Below are 16,193 nucleotides of genomic sequence, written 5' to 3' on the forward strand. Positions count from 1 at the left end.
TATCCACAAGAACTATAAGTACTGAAAATCAGGATGTGAGAGATGGGAAAATTGATCTAAAATTATGAACATGGAAGAAACTAAAGTTCATCAGTAAAATGGCTGAAACCAGTTCAAACAGGATAAGTTTGGGGCTTAGGATGCAGGAAAGCAGAGTCAGCACGATTAACATAAGAATCTTCTATCCTTTGTGACAAGACCATAGGACTAAGATAAGGAATGGTAAGGTACAATAGAATGTAGGAAGTTGAGGTAGTCTGGATCAGATAAGGGTCTCCTAGCCCTGGACAGAAGTACCAAGTCATACATTTCTAATTAGCTAACCATACACAGATTTATACATATGAAATTAGCCAACCCTAGATAGAATGAGTCAACTCTGCATATCAAGAGACTGTAGCCCCGAGAATCAGGAAGGTGTGAATAAGGACAATGACCTGAAGGGACACCGACAGGATACCCCCCCCCTGGTTCTCCAAGTATACTGAAATTGCACGTAGGCAGGCAGGATTGCCTAATGCCAAACCTCTCCAGCAGGAGGCAGAAGAATGTAAGGGGGAGGGTATTCCTACACTGAAATCAACTGTATAAAAGTTGGGTGAGCCCCAGTGTGTGTGTGTATTCCCAGGGTAAGGGGAAGCACCCAACTTTGCATTGTTGTAGTAATAAATGTTCTTTGTTCTCAATTTTTGTCTCGAGCAATTTCTTTAAAGGTACTTTAATTCCTAACAAGGAAGGATTAGATCAGTGGTTCTCAAGCTTTTCCTTCCCACTCACATCCCACTTTAAGTAATCCCTGTGCCATCTGTGCTCTGATTAGTAGGTGATTGCTTAAGGTGGGATGTGAGTGGGAAACGAAAGTTGAGAATCACTGCTCTAGACCCAATTGTTACTGCAATATTTTGCATGAGAAAAATTGTCATTGGCCCAATTCCTTTGGAGTTATGAAACCGTGCACATAATGAGTCAATGAGGTATGATAAAACCAGTGGGTTTTCAACCTTTTTCTTTCCACCCATATACCACCTTAAGCAATCCCTTACTATTCACGGAGCACCTATGGCATAGAGATTACTTAAGGTGGTATGTGAGTGGAAAGAAAAAGCTTAAGAACCACTGCACTAGATAAAATATTGTCAACCTGAAACATTCTTTGTTTATCTTTCCTCAGATGCTGCCTGCCCTTCTGTGCAATTCCAGCATTTTGTTTTGATTTGATTATTTTTAATAATTTCTTATTCTATAGCATCATATCTAAAAAGCCAGTTATTTCTTTGGTTCCAAACCTGCTAGTCTAGAAAACCATCATTTTTGTGCTTCCATTTAATTCTCCAATCTTAAACTGCAGATTTGGTTTGCCCAGTTATTCATTAATTAAAATTCCCCATGATTATTGCACTTTATTGCACATTTCCAAAGGTGCAAGAATGAGTTTTTCCAGGACTCAACTTCTATTTGATTTCTAACTTATCTCCAAGCCACAAGTCTGGTGTCATGAATTTGTCATGTGTTGAGACTTGATGCTTATGCTGTTATGTTTCAAGTTGAGGCTGGTTTCAGAGTATGTAAACAATGATTTGGCTTTATTTTCCATCCTTCAATGGGTTTATTCAGAATTGAACACAGCATGTCACTTACCCACTGCATCTCCCTATTCACAAAAAGCAAACCACTGAATTAGGATATGCAGAAATCCCACATCGATCTCCTATCTTGCAGTCAATTTGAATGTATTGCAAGACTTTGCCACTTGCTGTTTGATTAGTTTCTCTGGGACTTTTTTTCAATCAATAATGTTGAGGATTAGTAACCATTTCCAAGCAATGCATTTCAGGTCATGGAGGTCCTTATTTATGAATTTGGTTTTCACCTGGTGACAGTAACTGTTTCATTACCTCCACTCTTCAGTTATTACTGTGTTTGCATTCTACCCAAGGAAATGAATGCAAGCCCCTGAATAACATCTATTCTCTTAATTTCTTCAATGCCTTTTTCAAAGCATTAGCAAATTAAGATGGTCATGGAATGGGTGCAGGTCAGTGGGACTAGTGGAATGATGCTTTGCCACAGATGAGAAGGGCCGAATGGCCCTTTTTCTGTGCTGTAGTATTCAATGGAAGAAAAAGCACTGTGGTGATGTCGGAAGTTGCTTCCTGCTGGGCCTATGATTGGCCGTTCTCTGTGCACAATTAGTAATTAGAAGCCATGGAACTAAACGGAAAGAAGCAGACGGCTGTTTACAGACAAGTGACACAATTTGCAAGCACAGACTTGTGAACATTTCACGTTGGCCACCAGTTATGCAGACATTAGCTCTTCACTTATTGTATACAGAATCTTTTCAGAAACATTTGCCTGCTTTGCAAGCACAGACATGCCAGTAACTATTCCAGGATGCAAGGGAAATCTTTTCTGGGACATCATTGCCTTGTGCTTCCTTGTGGCAAGTGAAAACTAAACCTTGCCACTGATGTACACCTTCTCCTGCCTTCCAGCCCAACTCAGGAAGGGAAGAATAACGTTCAGTAACTTGATCCACAGCCGCTCTCAGGTGGAATCACCTGGAGAATGCAGCTCCGGAGCAGGCTGTGGATGTTTGCGAAGGGACGTTCACGTGGCAGCGCTGAAGGAGGTGTTCTGCCACCTGAAATGTCTGAAGCTGGGAGAGAGGCCACAGAACAAATGCCGGCTCCTGAGTCCTGGCAGGGGCAGCCGTCTGACAGCTTGCCTCCCCGCTGCCTGACAACCCCCTCCCCACTGTGGGACTGTGGGGCTGGGGCGGCCGGCACGGGACTGCAGGTCTAGGGTGGCTGGCAGGGGAGTATGGGGGCTGGAACGGCCGGCAGGGGAATTCGGGCCTGGAGTGGCCATCTCAGAGAACCCTGACTTATCGAAAGGTCTCACCTTTTAAATTTAGCGGGATTTTGTGTGCGTGCGTAAGCCCCGTAGTCCCCCGCCGGGGGACTGACAGGCAGCGGGGAGGATGGGTGTTGGCAGCGGGGACAGTAGGTATCACCAGCGGGGAGGGTGGCTGTCAGTGGGTCACCAGCTGACTGCCAACAGCCTACCTGCTGCTAGGCACCTGAAAGCTGCTAGCAGCTTTGCCTGAGCTGCTTTCACGTGCAATAGGGGATTCTTGGAGCAGGATATTATACCTACAGGAGAAGGGTTAGGTAGCTAAACCTCCTGGCTGGGTTCTCCACTTTCAAGTGACCATCCAACAGCCACATAGGAGTACAATAGGCTGCTTTACAGTCGGGTATTGTGGCCACCTGAAAGTGGGTGGTGTTGGGGGAAAATGGGTAATCTTTTTATTCATAGCATGTCTTTGATTCAGGGATGGGGGTCTTCTATGTGATGGAGGTCTTCTGATTGAGAGTTGTATGTAAATTTGATGCAGTTTGTACTGTTTTCCTTGTGGACATTGAACATAAATACATCTGTCATATTGGAGGAATAAAAATTACTGGCTGCTATTAGAAGGAAATATTCCTTGGACGTTAAGATGAAGTACATTTTTTAAAGAAAGCCAAAATAGCACTTATTTGGATCAGTGTTACTGGAATTGGATGCTGAGATTGAGGCGCCTGATATGAAATGAGCTCCACTTTGTATAATTAACATCTCGTACCCCGGGGACGTGCCATGCTGAGGATCCAGAGAGACACAGGTTGAAAGAGCTCTCCATGAAGATTTTTTAAATTGTAAAAATAAACATTTCTTGTGTTCATATTTTTTTTAAACTTGATGGGTAAGAACAAGACCCAGAAAAATAATACTGAAAAAGTTGAAAGGCCACCAAGATTGTCAACAGAAAGTCCACAAGGGAGTGGTGAAGAAGTTACAGCCACGATATCAAGACAAACTCAAGGAAGTGGGGGGAACAACAAAGGATTTTCAAAAAGTGATGGAATATGTGGAGATCTGAGTGGAAGATTCTCCAAGGTGGACAATGTACTAAAGATGGTGGCAGAAAAAATAAGTGCTGGCCACAGCTATTGATGAACTGAACAATAGGGTGGGCCAGGTTGCTGACAACCTGATAAAATGACTCAAGAACATCTTAAAAACCCCTCAGGAAGATGGAAAGAAGTGGAAAGCTGATAACCAAATGCTGCTGGATAAAATTGACCACATGGAAAATTTCTGCAGGAGAAATAATGTCCGAATTGTCGGGCTGAAAGAAAGGACTGAGAGGAACAACCTGGTGAAATTCTTTGAGGATTGGATCCCACAAGTGCTGGGAGTGAGAAATTCAAGGAAAAGTTATTGACAGAAAGAGCCCCTCAGCCTAGGAGACCAGATAACCAAAGACCATGACTGGTCCTGGTAAGATTTTTAAGTTACTAGGATCAGGAGGCAACATGAAGCTTCTTCAGGTGGATTCTCTGCTAAGAATGCACCTGAAGAAGAGAAAGCGGCCCTTTGATTTGTCATTCAGGTGGCAGCGCTAAAAGTGCAATGCTGGCCACCTAAAGGGACAGCTGGACCGAGATGCGCATCTAAGCGCACTCCGGCTCCTGTCCCTTGAGCTGTCAAGTTGGGATGGCTGGCTGTCAGCTGGGACAGCCAGCCCGGGCTATCAGCGCGGGGACACACTGATTGCTCTGCCCCCTGGCAGGGGAGAAGGGGGCTGGAGCAGCCGGCGGGTGAGTACGGGGGCTGGAGCGCTTGAGTCAGGTACTGGCTTTGTTTTGGCCAGTCCCCTTCTCCCCCACTGGGTGCTCCAGCCCCCTTCTCCCCCACCGACTGCTCTAGCCCTGCAGTCCCCGTGCTGACAACCCAGCCAGCTGCCCCTGCCCTGACGGCCTGCGCCAGGGGAAGGGGCAGCTGGGAGAGGAGCTGCCAGCTGACTGCCATCCCGAATGCAGCCGCTTTTAGGTGGCTGCATTCAGATGGCTGGGGAGGCCACTGTGCTGCGGCGATTTTCCCTCTCAGAGGAGGGTTACAAAGTTAGCCTTGCAGCCACCTCCTGCACATTCACGTGGCCTCCCAAAGCCACATATTGCCGAAATATGGCCACTTGATACTGCCTACTTAAAGCAGCAGTGAAGTATGCCAGGGAAAACTGTGGCCCAGTCTAGAAGGAAGGAGCATAAGTTCTATTCTTTCAGCACCTAAGTGCTACTTTGGTAAAACAAAGAAAATAATTTGACAATGTGAAAAGACGATTATGAACGCAGAATATAAAATACGCGAGGCAGAGGGAACCCGAAGACTGTGTAAAATTGTAAAAGTAGAACAATTTCTACAAAATTAAAGGGAACCCAAAATGTATCTATCAGAAAGATTTTAAAAAATTAAATGATAGTTATATTCTTGAAATGTTTTATTGGTTATTTAAAGTAATATTGAAAGGTAGACAGAGAGTCCAAAGGAGAGTAAATTCTTAGTGGGGTAGTAGCAGGGTGGATGTTTCAATTTGAGGGGATTAATGGTGCTGGAGAAGGAGAATTTTTTTCAAAATGGTACTGAAACAAAGGGGAGGAGTTCTTCCTTGGACATTTTCACAGGGTTTCTTGATTATTATCACCGTTAGAGCAGGGGCAATGTATGTTTGTTAACAAGGAAAATCTCCTTTATTGTATAAATGAGCAAAAGGGTCTAAGGATTGAGCTAAATATTTATAAATATAAACATGAATAGAACACCAAAATTTATCTGTTACAATGTTAACAGGATGAATTGAATCATAAAAAGGAAGTGTTTTGGCACACTTATTTTTTTTTAAAATTAAAGGCAGATGTCGTTTTTCTACACCTTACAAAATTGGAACATAAGTTAAAAAGGGATTGGGTGGGACAATTAATTCCATTTAACTCCTCATTCAATTCCAAAGTGAGAGGGGGTATGGCAAGTTTAATACATTTTTTAAAATACTGGTGTTGATCGAAGGCACATCTATTGACCCAGTGGAAGATTTGTAATGGCACATTGTTGGATATATGCAGAATCCAGAACACTCATAAAGATGCGTGCTTCAGAATCCTTTATACAAAATGTCTTCTTAAAAACAGTGGAGAGTGAACAAAATGAAGTGGAGGGGATGCTTTGATTGGGAAATGCACTAAAATTCAGGATGTATTCTGCTCTCCAAGGTGAAGGTGTTAATCCAGGCCTACAAAGGTCAAGGGAGAGGAGGGAGTCAGATCTAGGTGTTGCAATACCAAAGGAATGCTGCTGTATTGTGTTTGGACAATATGACATCAATCATTAATGTGAAATGTGGATTGGTTCAATATGATTTTCTACATCAATTGCATCTTGAACCACAAAAACTACACAAATCAAAATATGAAATGTGCTTTAGGTGGGCTATTGAAACTGGAACCTTCATACAGTCCAATGGTCATGTGTGAAAGTAAGATCATTCTGGTATGATATCGTGGAAACACAAGGTTAACAGAAGTGGCCTTCATACACAATCCAGAGCTATACCTTCTGGGCAACATTATGGATGTGAGCAATAAACCGACTAAATTTCAAATTTGTTTTGTTAAAGTGGCCCTGGCTGTGACCAAGAAGTGTATAGCAATCACCTGGAAGTCTGACTCTCCCCTACTTATTGCTCGATGGGTAGGGGAGATGTGTAGTTGTGAACCCATGAAGAAAATTATGTATAACTTTTTAAAAAAATAAATGACACTAACCATACTTAAACTGGAAAGGGGTCCAATTGTAAAAACTTGACCCTTCAATCTATGTAAAGATGTGATATCCCAGAAAATTGAATTAAGAAAGGAACTAGACCTCTATTGGTATACAGTTGTATTCTTATATTGGTGGGGGAGGGGAAAGGGGGGGGGAATTTTTTCATTTGTTTTTCATTTGTAAACATTTAATATATTTGAAATGTATAAAAGTTTGAAGATTGTATGAATATATTTATGAAAAAAAAATCTCGTACCCATTGATACAAATAATTCCTTACATTTGAAATGCCTATGAGTATGTTGCACATAGCAACTGTGAAGGAAAGTTGAAAGTATGATGCAAATATGATCTGACCTTGGCAAGTTCAAACCCCACCTGAGCTTGGGGCTGGTTGTTGGATCCAAAAGTGATTTATTTATTTTTTTCCCCCTTGGAATATGAACAAGGGCTTGTGCCAATTAATAAAGCTGATAGTCCTGAAATGTACTTGTGGCACATTTCATCCCTGTAGTTTTAAAGTCATGGTAATTTTGAAGGGCTCTTTGATGAATTTGGGGTGTATTTTGAATTATTGGCTTTCTGATATTATTGGATAGTATTAGGCGCTGATGGCTGCAAGCTGCATTTTAATGACGCAAGTTGCTTTGAGATCTGGGCTCCATTGGTGAGACTGACTTAAACAGGCATGTTTCGTGTTGGACAAATGTCTAATTTGCGGATGTGCCGTCCATACTACAATAAGTTGAAGCATTGCCAGTAATTGTACAGATTCTGTCCAAAAGCACTATGTGTGCAAATTAAATGAACATATTCTATAATGGACAAATTACTTGAATGTCCTTGGTGATGAAAATCAATGACATCAATTCAATTGCCATCAGCTGTGCTCCCTCAGCTCATGAAAGAGTGGTCAGAAAATATTGACGGTCGCAAAATTACATGTGTTTGGAGAATTTCTGTAGCAAAGAAATGAACCAGTTGCCAAAATAGGGACCTTGTCAGTGAAAGATATCAATGTTTGTGAGAGGAAATGGCACAGTCACACCTCTTGTGAAGCTAGCTGAGCCCTGAAGGAATTTGCTGCCAGATGAGGCTCATGATAGATGGGGAGAAAACCATATGAGGAATGTGCCCCTCTGCCTTGCCCACCTACCTGCTGCAGGGAAATGTGACAGGAAGACTATGGTCAGAGAGGGCACTAGTCCATCCTTTGAGGTATGTGCCCAGTCCCCAGTAGTTTGAGGGAATGAGAATGCCTAAAACAGATATACTTAGAACTTACTCTGCAGCCTATGCCCATGGTCAGATGCTTCCATCAGAGCTTGGCTGTGAATTACAGTCAATAATTAAACAGCAAATGAAGGAGGTTCATTCATGAAATTTCCAACATTTATAAAGGTTGGATCTAGGACAAGAGTAAAATGAAAACTGAAGCAGTCACAAGCACCCACGGGTTAAAGGACCAAAGACCTGATCCATTTCTCCTTCTCCTGGAGGCTGCCTTATTGTAGATCATGGGGATCAGACAAGACCATTCACTTATTGATGAGAACTGCTGGCAACACAATTCAGCACAAAGTGCAGGAGCAGAGATCACCCCTGCAATGATATTAAGGACTCATTCTCCAGAAATAGTCATGTCTCTCATCAAGAAATTCAAAACTGAAAAGATGGAAACTTGCCTATGTCCAAGCAACAGCCAAATCCAGTTTACCTGGTTGTGTCACTTGATCTGGTTCCATTTCTTGTCATTTATCAGCAAGGTGGAAGGTATTAACAAAGCATATTCACAAGTGCCCACTTTGGAATTTGCCAGGACTAAAAAGACTCTAAGTCTCATCACTGTCTTGGACCAAACATCTCCACAGAAAGGTGAGAATGCCTGCTCTTGACATCGAGGCACCATTCAACTGAGTGCGACATCAAGAAACTCAAGTAAATCTGGTCAGATACCTTTCAAAATTAAAATTTCACTGATCGGAGACGGACATCACATCAAAGATGATGATGGTTGTGGTTGGAGCTGGACATCTTTGGCCCAGAGCAATATTGCAGAATTTCCTCAAAGAAGCATCTTCAACACAACCATCTTGAATTATTCCCTCAATGACGTTTCTACCATCATTGTGCTAGAAGTAGACTCTGCTTGTTCGAATTTTAGTTTTATTTGCAATTCTGCAAATAGAGTGACTCACACATGCAACAAACCAAACAGCATTCTAACAAGAATAAATGGCATCCCATTTATGTATCAGGTGATAACAATAATTGAGTATCTAATCCTCTTCAACTTCTAATGACACGGCCCTTGTTAATCCACCAAATCCTTTCCACTCAATAAGTTCAATAGCCCATATGCTCCACTTACCTAGGATGGGAGCAACTCCTACAACACACAAGCATCATGACAACCGTCACAGCATTGGAAAAAAAACTGCAGATGTGGGAAATTTGAAATAAAATCTGAATGTTTTCAGTATTTTCTGTTCAGCTGACATCCGTGGAAAGGGAAAAAGTTTTACCACTTCAAATCTGGACCCTTCATCTGATTACTCAAAACATTCTTGGTTTTCTCCAAGTAATCTTGTGTTGGAAATGCATGGTCGAACTGATAAAAGAACACTGTGCGAGTATCTTTACCACAAAGTCTGCAGCAGTTTCAAATGACACCAGTATTTTGAGATGATCAGAAAAAAATGTTGACCTTTAAAACACATTCACTTGTCTGAATATTCAGGTCGACAGATATAATATCAGAAGTTCCCCCATTTGTCTTTTTTTTTAAGCCCCTTATTGGTATGCTTTGATCTCTTGAATACAACCAAGATCATTAGTCTAATTGTACATTCATCTCGAATACCTCAAGTTGAAATTGATGTTCTCGGCCTCATAACTTTATAACATTAGATTAAAAAGAAAACTTGATTTTTCCTGTTGTGCATCAGAATTTCATCCCAGTGGCGCAAAGTATCTGATTTTCATGGTTTAATGGTCTGGGAACATTTAATGGAACAGATAATATAGACCAACTTTTTTTTTAAAAAAAGCAAATTTAATGAATTCAGGAAGACCTTTTGCTGCCTTTTGTTCTTTGGGTAGCTTTGCAGCTAACTAACTGAATATGACTGATGGAAAAAAAGTTGAATTTACAATTAAGGTAAGTACTTTGCCATTCTCTTTAATGTTTATATTAACCTTTTTTAAATGAGGGTAGATTCAGTCATAGAACTTTTCTGGAGCTTACAGGAAATCATTACATTGGTAGGTCAGTGGGTTTTCCCAAAACTACGTATGACTTTATCATTTAAGCCGGACTTCAGTTTCCAAAGTGTGCCATTTAACTTCTTCCTATTTTGAAGTTTGAACCTTGCACTCTGTCTTACCAAAGCCTTGTGTGATGGAATTCCAAGTAATTGCTATGATAATAATTTCAAATATATATATTTGCCTTGCCTAGGAAGCTTTCAGAGCCCATTGCCTTTGTATGAAATAAATAAGAAACTAATTCATAAGACTTGTGTGATAATTAATTGGAGGATGTTGTGTGATCATACAGAATAGGATGGGAAGAGTGAAGATCTGGTCAAGTCTTCCACTCCAACTCTCATTTTGCATTTGAATCACTGATTCCCTTGCTGATTAGTTTCTTTAAGCTTTTTGGATAAAAATCATAACATGTGCTTTTGTTTTTGATCAGAGTTTGAATTGTAGTGAAATGCTTTGTTTTGTGTGCTATTGAGAAAAGTCAACTCTGACTAGAGAACAGCAGGTCATGCAGTATTGAAAGTGCAGGGTGCAGTATTACAGTGTGTCAAAAAGTGCAGGTTATGGAGAAAAGGACAATTAAAACAGTGCAAGGGTATCATCTTTTATCAAAGAGGGGTCCATTTAAGAGTCTGATAACAGCAAAATATAAACTGAAATTGGAGGTTCATATTTTGAAACCTGCATACTTTCGGCCTGATGGAAGGGGGAGAAGAGAGTGAGACTGGAGGAGGATGGATCCTTCAATACTATTATTTAAATAGTGGCAGTTTTCCCAAGGCACAAACTGTAAGGGAGCCTTCATCATGGTCTGAGGTGCATTCCCAACTGCAGTTTCTTGCAGTCTTAGCCTGAGCACTTCTGACACCAAGATGCGAGTGTCCGTAAATATTACTAAGGGACTTCAGGATATGCCAGATTTCCTTGTTCTGAGAAAGAAGAGTTGTTGCTATGCTTTCTTGGTCAAAGTGTGGATATGGTTTGGCCAAGGCAGTTTATTATTCCTAATAAGTTCCCCACCATACAGACAGGGATGTGTGCTTTCCACCCAGCTTCCTGTCGTCAATGGCCAGCATTGTAAGTTTAACCCTCTCACTTGCCTATGAGCCATGTTGGAACAGAGATTAAGTTAGTTCTCTTTTTTTCCCCCATCACTCCCAAACCTCTTCTTGTAGTGCCACCTTCAGTGTGGTGAGATCGTCTGGTCAGGTGGATGAGAGTAGGAGGAATCTATCAAGATTTAAACCATAATCTCCATTGTCTGTGTAACCTTGACATTGCCCTGTATTGGTTTGAGGTGGTATTGAGTTACCTCCACTAATAAAGTGCTATTTCCATAATTCTCTGCCCTTTTTCTGACATTAAGGTGCATTTTGGGGCTTCAAGTGTTCCCAATGAGAAGAAATTGTGGCACCATGTTGAATAATACATCAACGTGATTAAATAACAGTTGCTGTTGAGTAAAAATGTGTAAGTAAGCTGTTCGTCTGCAAAATGTCTCAATTTCTATTCTTTAATAAATCTTAAAGTAGCATAAATACTTTATTTTAGAAAGTCTGACTTTCTGAATGAAGTCCTTGCTTTATTTTAGAAAGTTTGCCTTTCTGAATGAAGATCTTTGTGAATTATATGGCCACGAAATGTGACTTAGGTTCATAAAAATTTCTGTCTTCATTGTCTTCCACAGTGATCATTAATGTAGACTTTCTGCAGCTTTGAGTATGATTCTAATCACAATGAAATCTCAAAGACGTCACTACAATAATGGATCCAATATTTCAGTGAAACAAGAAAATCTGCAGATGCTGGGGCCCGGTGCATTCCACTAATGTGCAGGAGAAACTCAGCAAGTCACATATTTTCTGATATTCCAGCATTAGTTATACTTTATATTCCGATGCACTTGCTGATCAACCAACAATGCGTACAAAATTACATAGATGGCTTCTTCACTTTTGCAGTAATGGGAGTAGGTTCAGAATCTAAATATCAAATAATTTGTATCTAATTTTGCATGCCTCTGTTCAAAGTTGAGATTTATTGTCAAAATACATTAATGCCATCATAGACAACCCTGAGGTTCTCTTTCCTATGGGAAAGGTAGAATTTCTACTTACTGGTGGTGCAAAAATACTGCACTTCAAGAAAAAGGTGCATCTTCAAAAGAGAGAAATGTTAATAAAGGAAGAAGTGCAAACAAACTGTGCACTAGTGGAGTGCAGCAAGGTCTGTTGTGGGTCTGTTGCTTTTTGTGATTTAAAAAAAAAAAATATATATATATTTATAAATAAGCTGGATGAAGAGGCAGAAGGATGGGTCAGTAAGTTTGTGGATGACATTATGTTGGAAGAGTTGTGGACAGAGCTGAAAGTTGTCGAAGGTTACAAGAGGATAAAGACGGATTGCAGTTGGGCAGAGAAATGGCAGATGGAGTTCAATCTGGATAAGTGTGAGGTGATGCATTTTGGAAGGACCAACCAGAAGGCTGAGTACTGGGTTAATAGAGTGGAGGGAGGTGTTCTATCGATGTTTTGTATTTGGTATGATTGTTAAATCTAGTTAAAATGATGAATAAAATATTACAAAAAAAGTGTGGATGAACAGAGGGACCTTGGGGTTCAAATTCATACCTTCCTCAAGGTCGCTGTCTAGGATAGTTAAGGCATATGGGATACTGAGCTTCATTAAAAAAGGTAAAGGTTCCATTTTTGTCATGTAATACTACATTCAAAATATAACATACTTGAAATTCTTTAACTTTTGTCTGTCATAAGGCAGACATAGAATCACCACTTTGTCCAGCGCCCCTCACAGAAGTAGGTACAGCACCAGATGTTCTGAGGCGGTCTCCCCTCCAAGTACTGACCAGGCCTGAGCCTGCTTAGCTTCCGAGATCAGACCATCTCAGGAGTATTCTGGCTATTAGGTTTCTAATAGAGGGGGATTGAGTTCAAGAGTCGAATGTAACTTAAATATCTGTTCAGACCACATTTAGAAATTTGTATTCAGTTCTGGTCACCTCATTGCAGGAAGGATGTGGAAGCTTTGGAGAAGGTGCAGAGGAGATTTACCAGGATGTTACCAGGATTGGAAAATAAGTCTTATGGGGGAAAGGTTAGCAGAGCTGGGACTTTTTTCTTTGAAGTGTAGAAAGATGAGAGGAGACTTATGAGAGGCATAGATAGGGTGAACGGCCAGCACCCGTTTCCCAGGGCAGGAAGAGAAAACACCAGAGGATGTGTACAAAGTGAAGGGAGGGAAGTTTAGGGGAGACATCAGGTGCAAGTTTTTTTTAAACGCAGAATGTTTTGGGTGCCTGGATTGCCTTGCTAGGGATGGTGGTGGAGGCTGAAACTTCAGGGGGATTTAAGAGACTCAGTCAGATGGATAAAAGAAAAATAGAGAGCTATGGGGTAAGGAGGGTTTAGTACTTTTTTAAGGAATATATAGGTCAGCACAACATTGATGGCTGAAGAGCCTGTATTGTGCTGTAGTGTTCGATGTTCTAATACAGAAAATAAATATTGTATAATAAATAATGCGCAATCTAAGAGTCCTTCAGTAAGTCATTGAGTTTTTGTTTAGGAGTCTGATGGTGGAAGGGTAGCAATTGTTCCTGAATTTGGTGGTACAAATCTTCTGACATCCATACCTCTTTCCTGATGGCAGCAGCAAGAATAGAGAATGTCCTGGGTGATGTGGATCCTTGATTACTTTTTCTCTCTGATGTCAGTGTTCCCTGTAGATTTTTTCTCTTGTATCTTTTTATTAAGTTTCAGATTAATAAACATAAGAATGGTAGAAAGAGGTCAGGATTGCGTTAACAACGGTTAGCATCTACAAACACGGGCATTGAGCAACATAAGTAAACTGAGCCTCCCAAGATTTTCTCGATAGTCGGGAGAGTTTTGCCAGTGATATACTAGGCTGTGTTCACTACCTTTTGCAAGGCTTTCAGCTCCATACAAAGCTGTGATGCAGCTGGTCACCTACGCTACACATCTGTAGAAATTTATCATACCTACCTTCCACAAACTCCTGAGAAAGTAGAGGCTTTCTTCAGTATGACAGTCATGTGTTGGGTCCAGGAAAGGTCCTCAGAGATGGTGAATCCAAGGAATTTAAATTTACTCACCTTTTCCACCTCTGATTCCCCCCCACCCCTCCCCCAAATGATCATTGGATAGTACACTTCTGGTTTTCTCTTCCCAAAGTCGACAATCAGCTCTTTGGTTTTGGTGACGATGGGATGTGAGATTGTTGTTGATACACTGTTCAGCCAAGTTTTTAGTCTCCCTCCTGGATTGCCCCTCTGAAGTTCCCATGAAGACTGTTCCATGTCTTGTGAGCTTTCTTTAAGGCATATGGTCACATTGACAATGCAAGGTTCACATCTCTTTTTTGTAGCCAAGTATAGATGAATCTCTGAAGACAAAGCATCTATTTTAGTGGACTGTTTCATGATTATTGAAACTGCATTAGTTAAATAGGAGACTAGAATCGTAACTCGCATAGTTGGACATTTATTCTGATTTAGTTTGACATTATAGTAACTAAAAGCAAGAAAATTGTAAACCTCCAACTTTATAATTTTTGTTGCAATTTGTGCCACGTTTTTTCTGCTAACCTCTGCATGCCAAGTTGCAGATCACACTGCAGTTAAATTATGAGCTGGCTCTGGTGGTTACGATGAAGAAAAATGTGCTTCCAAACGCACTTCAGCAGTACTACCCTTTTCAAGCCAGCATTTATTCCCCATCCTTAATTAACCTTCAAAGGTGTTGGTAACCTTCAAAGGTGTTGGTGACCCTCAGTTGCTGTCTTTCTAGTGAAGGTGCTCCCATTTTGCTATTGGATAGGGAAATTGTTATGTGTTTCTTATTGGTTTTAATATTCAAGTTGGGAAGGCGTGTGGACTGTGGCTGAAGGTGTTGCCATGCACCTGCTGCCCTTGTTAACTCTAGCACCAGGAAGAACATGTGTTAGCAGTATAGTCCAGTGAGTCTATGGCACAGGCTGTATGGCCTTTTGGTTGGAAGATTTTGGCTGTATTTATTATTGACATGTACCAACCTACAGTGAAAAGCTTTCTTTTGTGTGCCATTCAAAAGCCTGCAAAGATTAGCCACACTTCTGAAGCAATTTTCCCAAAATGAGTAAATGGAAAGTAAAGTGTGTCTTCAGAGATGGTGAGTGACTGAGGATCACGGCACTTCTGAGGTCATTGTTCCAGATGCCACACTTTTTATTGAGTTTATTGTCATCTACGCAAGTGCAATGCACAGATGTAGAAAAGTTTTACATGCTCATGTATGTAAAATGAACCCACTACAATTTTATAAAGGCATATTACCACAATATGCCGAGAGAGAAAAGGACAAAATAAATGGCCACATTTACAGTTCAAGAAAAAGAAGTGAAGTTTCAGGAGAAAACTGATCCTTTTAGTGGTCCTGGTTCATGATTGGGGTGGTATGGGGAGGTTCAAGAGCGTGATAGCATTTTGGGGAAAGGAGGGGGAAAAGAACTGCACTTGAACATTGAGTTGCGGGACTTTGGACTTCTGTACCTTCAGTCTGAAAGTAATGGTGAAGGGAGATTGTGACCAGGGTGATGGGAGTCCTTTATGATGATGATGCCTTCTTCAGACAGATATCTCACGTCCTCGATAGAAAGGAAGTATGAGCTTTACCTAGCTAGCTCTGCTGTCTTCTGCTTTCCTGGGCTCATGAGTTTCCAACCAGTCAGTATGCTTTCCACTGTATGCCTGCAGAAGTTTGGTGGAGAATTTGACCATATGCTTGGACTTCTGAGAAAGTAGAGGTGTTGATGCGCCGTCTTTGTGGTTACCTTTGTGCTGGCTTCAGGAGAGGTCCTCTGATGTGTGGAACTTGAAGAGAGTGACCCTCTCTGCTGCACTGCCTCCTTTTCTTCAAGTCCGCAACAAGCGGCTTGGTGTTGTTGATGTTGAGAGCAATCCTGTTGTTCTGGCACAACGACCAGATTCTCAAACTCCATTCTGCCTCGTCATTTCCTGTTATTTGGCCGACAATGGCGGTGTCATCAGTGAATTTACAGATTGGGTTAGATCACCCCAATTTTAAAATGCACAGTACCCTATTTTTTTTTGGGGGGGGGGTTGTGTGAAATGATTTTCTGGTCCAAAATGATTATTTGCCAATATGGCTGGACGACCAGAATCATTCACACTTCAAAGACCAAATGATTTTAAGTTGGGCTTATAGAAATTAATTTGACATTACTTTTTTTAATCT

The 16,193-nt window shown here is 41.0% G+C and overlaps 1 protein-coding gene across 2 annotated transcripts in view; it reads left to right on the top strand.

Moving 5' to 3' along the window:
- cadps2 (Ca++-dependent secretion activator 2) overlaps positions 1-16,193 on the top strand; it is a 533,161-nt gene that overhangs the window by 110,940 nt on the left and 406,028 nt on the right. The gene's annotated exons all lie outside the window — the stretch shown is intronic.

The sequence above is a fragment of the Narcine bancroftii genome, chromosome 11, assembly GCF_036971445.1.
Source record: "Narcine bancroftii isolate sNarBan1 chromosome 11, sNarBan1.hap1, whole genome shotgun sequence".
Classification (NCBI taxonomy): Eukaryota; Metazoa; Chordata; class Chondrichthyes; order Torpediniformes; family Narcinidae; genus Narcine; species Narcine bancroftii.